Source organism: Zingiber officinale, chromosome 1A (genome assembly GCF_018446385.1).
Source record: "Zingiber officinale cultivar Zhangliang chromosome 1A, Zo_v1.1, whole genome shotgun sequence".
Lineage (NCBI taxonomy): Eukaryota > Viridiplantae > Streptophyta > Magnoliopsida > Zingiberales > Zingiberaceae > Zingiber > Zingiber officinale.
In genome coordinates this window covers 121,530,438-121,541,651 of record NC_055987.1, presented here as the reverse complement: position 1 = coordinate 121,541,651, position 11,214 = coordinate 121,530,438, and the positions used below count along the sequence as shown (strand labels likewise).

The following is an 11,214-nucleotide window of genomic DNA, read 5'->3' as shown; positions in this document are numbered from 1 at the left end:
AAGAGGGGGTAGAGGAGGCTTTATGAAGACAACTCTATTATTCTTTTCCTCCCTCTCTTCCTTGGTGGCCGGCCTCTTCCTCTTCTCTCTTCTCCTTCTTGTGGCCGAACATCTTGTTCTCTTGGAGTCCTTGTGGTGGCCGGATCTAGCTTGGAGAAAAGGAGAGAAAGGAGGCTTCACTCTTGCATCCCTTGGAGCTTGGTGGTGGTGACCGAACCTCATCCTTTCTTGGAGTCATGTGGTGGCCGAACCTTGCAAAGAAGAAGAAGGTGCCTTGGTGGTTCTCGTCTCGGAAGATCGTTGCCCACACAACGTCCGGGATTAGAAGATGAATACGGTAGAAGATCAAGAGGTCATTATCTACTAAGTAAGGTATAACTAATATAGTTTTCCGCATCATGTTAGTTTTATCTCCATGTAAAAATATCAAATACAAGAGGCATGCGATTCTAGTATTTCGAATTAGTTTTTGATGTTGTGTTCTTTTGTTTTTCTTTTCCTTGTGATTTGATTGTTCCTTTTGGTTGACCTAAAGTTATTTAAGGAAATTAAATATTAGCTTTCCTTAAAAGCCTTTGTCTAGGCGGTGGTGGTTGTTCCCATATCCAAGAAGGCCATGTGCCTCACCATGCAGTCCTGGAAGCTAATTTTGGAAATTAATATTTAATGGAATTAATAACCTAGGTGATTTGGATCGAACGTGTTAAGTTCCGCAGGAGATCCAAGTCTAAACCTAAAAGAACAAATAAATTAAACTTAGGATCAAACGTGTTAAGTTCCGCAGGCGATCCAAGTTTAATTTAAAAGAACACATGGTAGATAGGAAAAGGTTCAGACCTTTGTACAAAATTTTTGTACTGTGAAACCATTAGGTTTTCCGAGTAGCAACCAACAGTTAGACCAAGGTTTAGTACTAAGCTCCGTGGATAGGACTATTCGGAAAATCTCGAAAGGTTAGTTACTTCTAATGACGTCCATGTGACTCACCAAGCTTAGAAGTTTATCCGAAGAATGCCTGTTTGTAGAGACCAAAGCTAAACCTGAATCTAACACAAGTTAAACCAAAACTCCATAATTAAAAATCCAATCAATCTCACAAAATTATAGGATTCCCTGACTGAAAACTTAGATCGGGTGAGATGACTAAGGATCAAAATCAAATTAAATTAAATTTCGAATTAAATAAATTAATCAAATTTCAAATTAAGTTAATTAAATTAAATTTCAAATTAAATTAATCAAATTAAATTTTGAACTGAATTAGTTAAGTTAAATTTTGAACTAATCAAATTTCGAATTAAATAACTAAAATAAATTACGATTAATTTACTTTTAATTTTAAAACCAAATTAACCTCAAAAACTATTTTAAAAATTATTTTAAATTAACTTTAAATACTATTTTAAAAATAATTAAATTAACTTTAAAAACTATTTTTAAAACTATTAAATTAACTTTAAAAAATTAAATTAACTTTAAAAACTATTAAATTAACTTTAAAAACTATTTTAAAAATTATTAAATTAACTTTAAAAGTTATTTTAAAAAATTAAATTAAACTCAAAAAAAAAAATCATTTAAAGGGTCAAAAACCAGGGGCGGGCGCCCCTAGTATTCCCTTCGGGGGCGCCCGGGAGGGGATCCAGGCGCCCCGCCCGAAATCAACCCCGGGCGCCCGGAATTGCTTCGGGCGCCCGGAGTTCCCTATAAATAGGGGGCAGCAGGCGCCCCCAACACTTGCCCGAAATCGTTTCACTCTTACCAAGGTTCTATCCGAAACTCAGTGCGAGAGTGTTCTAAAATTAAATTTTCTTGCGGTGAAGACACTGCCGCGACTCAACCGAGGTCATCAGTTCTATATTTTACGATGGCTCCTCGGTAAATCCTTTTTCCTTGTCTAAAAATTCTTTAAATTTGTCTTGATATTTTCATTTAGAATATCTCTTTGATATAACAGTAGGAAACGAACAAATACTGGTGCTGGGCTCTCTAACGCTAGTACTGACCTTAGGTTTCCCACAGATGAACTTAGAGTTAGGTTTGAGTCAACCATTTATATGGTCATTAAGACTAAATGCATAGATAGATCGTTCTTTTTAGTTTCTTGTGCTCCTGTTATGGAGGTTATAAACCACTATAACCTACGAAACCTTGTTGAATGTATTAGTCCAGTAAACATAAGTCTATGTGATGAATTTTATAACAACTTAGTGAAAGTAGACGACCTTACCTACACTACTAGGACAGCAGGTACTGATATCACGTTATCCCCTACATTGATCCAGGAGTTTTTAGGGTTACGTCCATCCACTTGTCCCTTTTTGTGCTATCCTCCCGGGGATCTACCATTCGGAGATCCCTACTCACATATCACTCTTGATACGATTTATTCATATTTTTGGGGGGAGAGCGAGATCCCACTGTGACCCAGTTTAGGTCGGTAAAACTTCGAGTCCAGGACTACGCTCTTTATAGGGTCTTAGTCTTTTGCACTTTACTACTGACTACTCGAGACATCGCTGTGATGCGCCCATTCCATTCATTTTTACTCTATGCCCTGAGTTATAGGTTAGATATTGACATCAGCCTACATATCTTCTCCACTATTATCTACTCGGCTGGATACGTGACTAATAGACGAGTCCACATGCCGTTCTGTCACATTCTGACAGCATATATGTCCTCGTTGCACATTGATGTCACTAGAGGAGACATTCGCTATATGACTGAGTTTGACGTCATAACAGCTAGGAACTTCTCTCTAGCTAGTATCCACATAGATGAGGGCGATGGTACTATGTCTTGGCGGAGGGGGGCACGGCACCAGCATGACCCAGGCGCGCAGGGGGAGGCCGAGCAGGATGAGTTCATGCTTGCACTGTTTCCGGAGGAGGCCGTTCCACCTCCACCACCAGCTCGAGCACCACGTCACACACCACGCACTCTAGCCGACTGCATGACTGGACTAGAGAGAGCCATGGCGAGTCTCAAGCAAGAGAACTCTGACTTTCAGCGTGACATGCGGCGAGAGGTCTCCGAGTTACGAGCTGACGGGCAGACCCGACACACTGAGTTGATGACACTATTCCGCTCCTTGGGATATGGACCACCCCCTTCCTCATCTCAGTAGCTCTAGTTATGACACTTTAGTTATCTACATCACTTGTAGAATGCTTATTGATCTATCTAGTGTTCTTTCTGATATGGATTGATTATGTTCGATCTTAATAGACTAGGAGTTTCAAATTTCAAAAATAATTTCAAAAATGATTATTCTCAAATTATAGGTTAAAACATATTTCGTTTTCAAAACTTTCCTATTTTTAGACTTTTAAATGAATTTTTAGCCTTAGACTAGGTTAAAATCCTTAGAAAACATGTACCCATAGGACTAGTTTTGAGCATCTCACCAAAACCCTAGGCTTACCTTGCTTGTGTTTGACGAACATAGAAAGGGGTGAGATGCATAGGCCACTTGCCTAAGACTTAAGATGCTTATTTCAGTGCATCGACATAAGTCTGGGCGTTAAATACAAAATATACATTAATCAAGTTAAGATTGACCTTAACTTGACTAACCAAGTGAAAGCTGCTATCTTCTGATAAGTCAGTCAGTAACAAACTGGTTAGACATTTGAATTAATGTCAGGTTCAGGGGGAGAGATAAAACTACTTCAGTTTTTCAAATTAAAATTTTAAATTATTTTTGACTCAACTTGATTAAAAATATGCAAATTCTTTTTTGAAAAAATTGTTTCTAAAAAAGAATTTTACAAAATTATTTTGAAAACTCCTTTGTTTACTTTGAATATTTTAAAACCATGTTTGCAAACTAACTCTTATACAATCAAGTTGTTTTGGGTTTCATTTTTTATTGAAAATTGATTTTGAATATTAGATTTAACTTAGTTTTGAAAATTAAAAATCTACTTCTCAAAATTTGATTGTACTTAATTTGAAAATTAAATTTTGCAAAAATTAGTTTTAAAAAATTGCTCTGTTATTGAAAATTGTGGAAATGAGATTTTTTTCAAAATCTTAAGTTTACAAATTAAATCTTTTACAAACTTAGTGTTGAAAAATAAATTTCAATCAGTTTTGAAATATAATCTTTTTCAAACTCAGTTTTGGAATTTTTGAAAACTTATTTGAAAAGCATTACAAAAACTTGTGTTGAAAAATTTAAAATTTGATCTTGAAATTTAGAACTTATACACTTGTGTGTGAGATTTTGTCTAAACTTAGCTATTTTTCTAAAAGCTAATGCTTTAAACAAGTTTTCAAAAGTTTAAACTCCCCCAGATTATCCTGACGTTTTTTTTGTCTAAAGTCTATGCTTAGTTAATCCATGCTTATTTTTGATGAATGCCAAAGGGGGAGGGTTAGGTGGTTAAGTTAGCTGAACCAAACTGAAAATACAAACTAACTTAAAAACCACATTAAATGCATGTTGTTTTATGCATATGTTTACACTAACTTATCCAGGTTGTCATTCCATCAAAAAGGGGGAGATTGTTGGTGCGGTTTGCACTAACGATTTAACCCAGGTTTTGATGAATGACAAATCAGGTTAAGTTAGCTTGTTGTTGTCTAAACACTCTGATCGAGTGTGCAGGAAAAGTCCAGACAGGTCGACGGGCTGATCAGATGTCTGGCACGAAGCCCAGCTAGGTCGACGGGCTGACCGGATAGCTGGCGAGAAGTCCAAGCGGGTCGATGGGCTGACCGGACGCTTGGCGAGAAGTCCAGCTAGGTCGACGGGCTGACCGGATAGCTGGCGAGAAGTCTAGACGGGTCGAAGGGCTGACCGGACATCTGGCAGGTAAGTAAGATAAGTCACTGGATGGGAGTGACTGCGAGGACGCGTTCCCGGGAAGGGAACATTAGGCGTCGATCCGGCTTATATCCATTTCGGATATCTAAGTCGAGATCGTGACTAGATTCCGATCTCGGAAAGACGGAATCTAGGTCATACTCTGTTTTGCTAAGTCATACTTCTAAACTCATAAACTGTGCTAACACTTTATTTCGCAGGATCTATTTGTCTCGGACTAACCTTATTTTGCAGGAAAGTTGTTCTCTGGAAAAAGGTGGTCAGGGCGCTCGGAGGTCCGGGCGCCCGGGAGGCACCCGGGCGCCCTGGAGGCAAAAATTATCCTGACCGCGCGTCGCCACTTGGAGCTCATTGGTTGGACTTGCCACGTCTCACCAGGGCGCCTGGAAGGGATTCAGGGCGCCCCGAGCTTCATATAAAAGATGGGGTGAGGCAGAGATCAGAACCAACTCAGAACTCTTAGACTGCTTGCTCTACTGTTCTGCGCTCCTGCGACGCTAACGAAGATCCGACAATACGCTCATTTCCTCATCTTTAATTCTTGTCGGTATTTGTTTTATTTTCATTAGCATTTTTGTACTTTAAATTGTAATAATATTCGAACTACTAGTGATTGCCCAACGAAAGTACTCAAGGAGTACGTGCCTTCGAGTAGGAGTCGTCACAGGCTCCGAACGAAGTAAAAAAATATCGTGTTCATCTGTCTAAGCTATTTTATTTCCGCTGCACTTAACTCTTTTATACTCGTTGTTTTTCGAATCGATATTCACTCCCCCTCTATCGACGTTTCACGATCCAACAGGTCTCACGTGCACAATGCGTGCACGTAGAAACCTCTTTCACGACAGAAACCCCAGCCCTAACTCTCGCGATCCTCTCCGTCGGTGATCTCATACCTCTCACGCAGAAGACGAAAACTCCCAAGTCGTTACTCTCGCGATCCTCCACCTCTCACGCCGAAGACGAAGACTCCACCCTCGACCGGAGTTTCTGCGTGCACTTTCAAAGCCCTAACCCCTCCAACGTCCCCGACAGTCTCCATCATCCCCGACGGCCTCCAACCACCGCGACATCCCACTTTTGGTTTCTGCGTGCCCATGAAAACGCGCCCAAACGCAGAGGAACGCACCCACGAGTCCCGACCTCCGGCGACGCCTAGCCCTGCCCTCACCGGCGACGACCCACGCTCTTTAAGTGAGGATTTAGGAGTTCAACTGTTGGTTCTAGCAAGATAGAGTTTTCCTTTAATTCCTTCCTATTTAAATGTTTGAGTTCTGGATTTATAACAGCATGATCACCTTTCCTGTTGATTTGTTTCCAATATCTTTTTAAAACAAAATTTTTGTTTAATTTGTTTCATTTGTAAGTTGCTAACTGAGTTGTAGAATTTGTGTAATTTACCTTACTTTCAACAAGTTCTTGGCATCATTCATACCCTTAGGATTAGGTTGGCTTGTGCTAAAAACCTTCTCCGCCTGATTGCAAGGTGAATTGTGTTAAAAATTACTTGACTAGCAAAAAGCTTAGTGAATTTCTACAAGACATACTTCTTTAATAAGTATCTTGGAAATAGAGCATCTCAATATCACCAGTGTTCTTGCCGATGCCATCCTGGGGTGCTTGTATAGGTTTCTTTGTTTGATTTTTCATGATTCCTCTACCTTTTCCTACTCCGGGAATTGCTCTGCCACGACTTGAAGGTTTACCGAGGACATGCAGTTCTTTTGTGGCTGTTTTTTTTTTATTTTGCCCTAAATTGATTTTTTTTTTTAAAGGATCAAAGTAATTATCATGGAGGATGAATCTATAAGTTGTCGTCGGTTGAATTTTGAAGGAAATGAAGATAGACAAGAAGGTGACTTTGATTATATTGATGAAGGTAATAAGAATCATATTGGGATTGTATTGACCTTCATTATATTAAATTTCTTTTTTTAGCCATCTTGCTTTGTTTGTTTGATTGTATAGGCTTGAACGTTGAAACAGATTTGGATATACCACATTTGGGATTGGAATTTGAAACAGAAGAAGATGCATATCAATTTATTTGACATATGCTAAAAAGGTTGGGTTTGGTATAAGGAGAGGTAGAATCCACAAGGATGAATCAGGTAAATTACTTAATAGGGTTTTTTTTTGTTGTGCCCAAGGTAAAAGAGGAAAATACAAACGAGATCTTTATGTCAAAGCAAGTCGTGATGAAACAAGGTTTGGTTGTGAGGCTAAAATGAAGATTTGTAATCGGAAAAAAAACAAGTTTACTGTGGTGCAGTTTGTTAAAGAGCATAATCATTATCTCTCAAGTCCAAGCAAAACACACCTCTATAGAAGTCATAGGAATATTTCTTCTTCTGCAGCGATACAAATTGAGATGGCAAGTGATGTGGGAATCCCCCCAAAAGCATCTCATGATCTCATGGTGAGGCAAGTAGGTGGGAGGGAGAATTTAGGATTTATTCCTGAAGATTATAAAAACTACTTGCGACCCAAAAGAACAATAAATATGAGAGTTGGGGATACAGGGGTGTATTGGAATATCTGCAGAAAATGCAGTTTGATGATCCTAATTTTTTTTTTATGCTATCCAAGTTGATGAAGATGATTTGATTACTAATATTTTTTGGTCTGATGCTAAGATGAGAGCTGATTATGCTAATTTGGAGATGTTGTTTGCTTTGACACAACCTACAGAAAGAACAATGAAGGTCGACCAATTGCATTGTTTGTAGGTGTTAATCATCATAAACAATCCATACTTTTTGGTGCTGCTTTATTATATGATGAAACTAGTTTGACTTTTGAGTGGTTATTTGATACATTAACTAGAGCTATGGGTGAGAAAAACCCAACTACTATTCTTATAGATCAAGATGCAGCAATGGCAAAGGCGTTAGCTTCTAGATAGCCTGAAACACATCATCGTTTGTGCATTTGGCATATTTATCAAAATGCTGTCATACATTTGAGTGGAGTTTTTTTTCTAACTTTAGAGACTTTGCTAAAGATTTTGCCTCATATATATATGATTTTGATGAAGAGGAAGATTTTATTTTAGCATGGAACATAATGTTAGCCAAGTATGCACTTGAAGACAATGATTGGTTGAGGCGTATGTACAACATCAAGGAAAAATGGGCTTTAGTATATGGATGACAAATGTTTTGTGCAGATATGACTACAACCGAAAGAAGTGAGAGCATGAATAGTATTGTGAAAAAGTATGTCACTTATAAACACAAGTTTTTAGACTTCTTCAGTCACTTCCAAAGACTCCTTGATGATCGTCGATACAAGGAATTAAAAGCTGATTTCAAATCTAATACAACTGTTCCCTATTTAATGTTTCCTATTGAGATTTTGAAGCATGCTAGTGAAATTTATACTCCTAAGGTATACAAGTGTTTTCAATAGGAGTGGTGTTTATCTCATGATTCTATTCTAGAAATTTGTGAGGATGTTAATACATTTGCAAAATATAAAGTTACTCCTCACAAAAAGAGAAACCATCATATTGTTACACTTGACAAGGAGTGTAAAAAAATTGAGTGTAGCTGTAGAAAATATGAATTTGCTGGAATTTTGTGTTCTCATATTCTGAAAATATTTACGTGGAAAAATATCATGAAAATCCCAAGTGATTATGTATTGAAAAGGTGGACAAGAAAAGAAAAAATTGGATATTTTGGAGTTAATGATTCAATGGCCAACAATACTATTTTGGATCCAAAAGTACTTCAAAATATGCATTACAAAGAGTTGTGTGGGTTGAATGTTCAATTGGTTACCAAGGCAGCAGAAAGGGATGACACTTACATGTTTGTTAAAGATGTTATGTTGAGCTTGTGTAAGATGGTGGATGATAAGTTACAAGGTACTGAATCAAATGTCCAACAATCAAATGTGAGCCAAGCATCCTGGGAAATTGAAGGGAACTCTACTGGAGTGAAAGGGATTAAAATGAAGAAAAAAACGGTATCAGGTAAAAGGTTGAAAGGTGGGTTAGAGAAGATTTCAAGGAAAAGAAAAGCAGCGAGGAAAACAAATCAAGCTTCAACAATTGTAATGGTTTATATTCCAAAATTTCACAAATTTTGTTTATTCGGTATTATTTGTTGTTAAATTAGAATAAGTTAAATTACTCTATTTTTTTTATAACACAGGGTGTAGATCAAACTATTTCCAGCGTGGCCAGCGTACAATGTGACCGGTTTAGTCATCAAGTTGGTATTTGTTTTACTTATGTTAGATAATTTATATTATAACCAGCTAAGATTGATTTTTATTTTTTTGTTTTAGCCTATAAATCTTGTGCTAACAATTGGTAGTTCTGTTGGTAGTTTCAATATGACTGAGACTCAATTTCCACCATTATTGACATCACAACTTTCTTAGGTATATATACATCTTTGTTGAACTACATGTAACTTCTTTATTCCCAAACTAAATTCATTAATAGTTTACAGTTGTTTACTGTTATAGGTGCAATTCTCATATATGCAGTTTGCTGGACCACCTCCTGCAACCTCCTCCCCTTAGACTGAGACGATCTCGTATGTGTCTAAGTCTATTTATATGTGCACTTGAAATGGTAGTTAATCTATTGATATGATTTCCTTTCTTGACAAGTTCCAAATGTTTTGGGAGTCATACCTGAGCTTCGATTGCTTTTGGAAATTTTGGAGCTCTAGGGCATTTTCACTGAATGCTTGCGGGAATATTTTGGTGGTTCTTGTCCTAGGAATCTGATCTCCTTAGGGTGTCTACCTTTGTTTTTGTTCTTCATTTCCCCATTTTGTTTCCGCTTACTTTGACTGATAGTGCTTGTGAGTTGCATATTACGGTCTTAACATCCTTTTGAGATATATTTTGATGTTTCCGTATAGTATGTGATTCTTGGATTTGTTTGCAACTTCATAGTTTGTTTTCTCTTAATTAGAACACTCATTCAAGTTGATTCTTTTAGGTAATTGAAGCTCAGGTTGTGTTTACTCCTTTATCAGTTTATGAGTTTGAATTTGGTTTGATGTATAATTTTATTACGAATTAAATATTTTATGAGCCAGCTATAAAATAAAATGTTCTTACCAAGGGAAGAGATGACAGCCTCCGGGCATGACTTGCTGTACTTCTTCTCCTTCATGGAGCAGCTCGCATACTGTGTGGTTGCCGTTGAATCACTAGGGAGGCAAATTCCCATTACCTTTCTGGAAAGGGTGAAGGAGGACTTCAACAAAAGATATGGAGGAAAAGCTGCAACTGCTGCAGCCAATAGCCTTACCCGTGAATTCGGGTAATGTTTTCAATGATCACTCAGATTCTAGTCTTTCAGCTTTTGTCTAACCACGATTATCATGGAACATTTTGCTAACCCATCAGGTCCAAGCTGAAAGAGCACATGCAGTATTGCATAGATCACCCTGAAGAGATTAGCAAACTCACAAAGGTGAAAGCTCAGGTTTCGGAAGTCAAAGGAGTTATGATGGAAAACATTGAAAAGGTACTTTGTGCTTGTGATGTCACATTATTTCATTCTTAGGTTTTTAGCATTCCCTGCTTGAGGACATTCTTTGTGTTTCTTTTTAACTGATCTTTTTGAGTTATAGGTTCTTGATCGTGGTGAGAAAATTTAGTTGCTTGTCGATAAGACTGAGAACATTCGCTCCGAGGCACAGGATTTTAGACAGCAAGGAACACATATCAAGAGGAAGATGTGGCTTTAGAACATGAAGATTAAGTTGATTGTTTTGGGAATCATTATTGCACTAATTCTTATCATAATTCTGTCTGTATGTCATGGCTTCAAATGCTAATATATAATATCTGGTTCGAATAGCTTTTCACAGAAGTTGACACTTGTAGGATTTCCCATTCGAGTCTATGGTTATCATGTGTTTGTATCATGAACGCAATTCCGTAGTGCTAAATTGAACATCTATTTGAGGATACTACGTTCTTTTACATATTTGAATGAGATAGTTGTGAACAATTTATATGATTGTGGCATTATCAATTGAGATTATTGATCTAACCAGATTGGTTTAAATCATGAGTCGACCAATCTGATCCAAATTCAACGGACGGTGACTCGGGCACCATAAGGGTCGTTTAACTCCTTAAATAAAAGTAGAAGAAAATTTGACTCGTAGTTTTGATACTCAAATGGAAGCATCAAAGATTCGCAGTATTGGAAGATATATTTGTAAGGTTGATATTCAAAAGATAGTATTCAGAAATCACCAGCTGAATCAATGACCAGAAAATCAAAAGCAGGGAGCAAAAGCAATGGTGATAGCAGATATGGTTTACATGTAAACAACTAGGAAATGCAGCAAAGTTGCAACTATAAGAATGGTGGAGACCTCCTGCAGTTTTGAACCCTG

The 11,214-nt window shown here is 37.6% G+C and overlaps 1 pseudogene; it reads left to right on the top strand.

The window, feature by feature from the left end:
• The first annotated feature begins 9,930 nt into the window (after positions 1–9,930).
• Positions 9,931–10,646, top strand: LOC122002323 (annotated as a pseudogene).
• Positions 10,647–11,214: the final 568 nt, after the last annotated feature.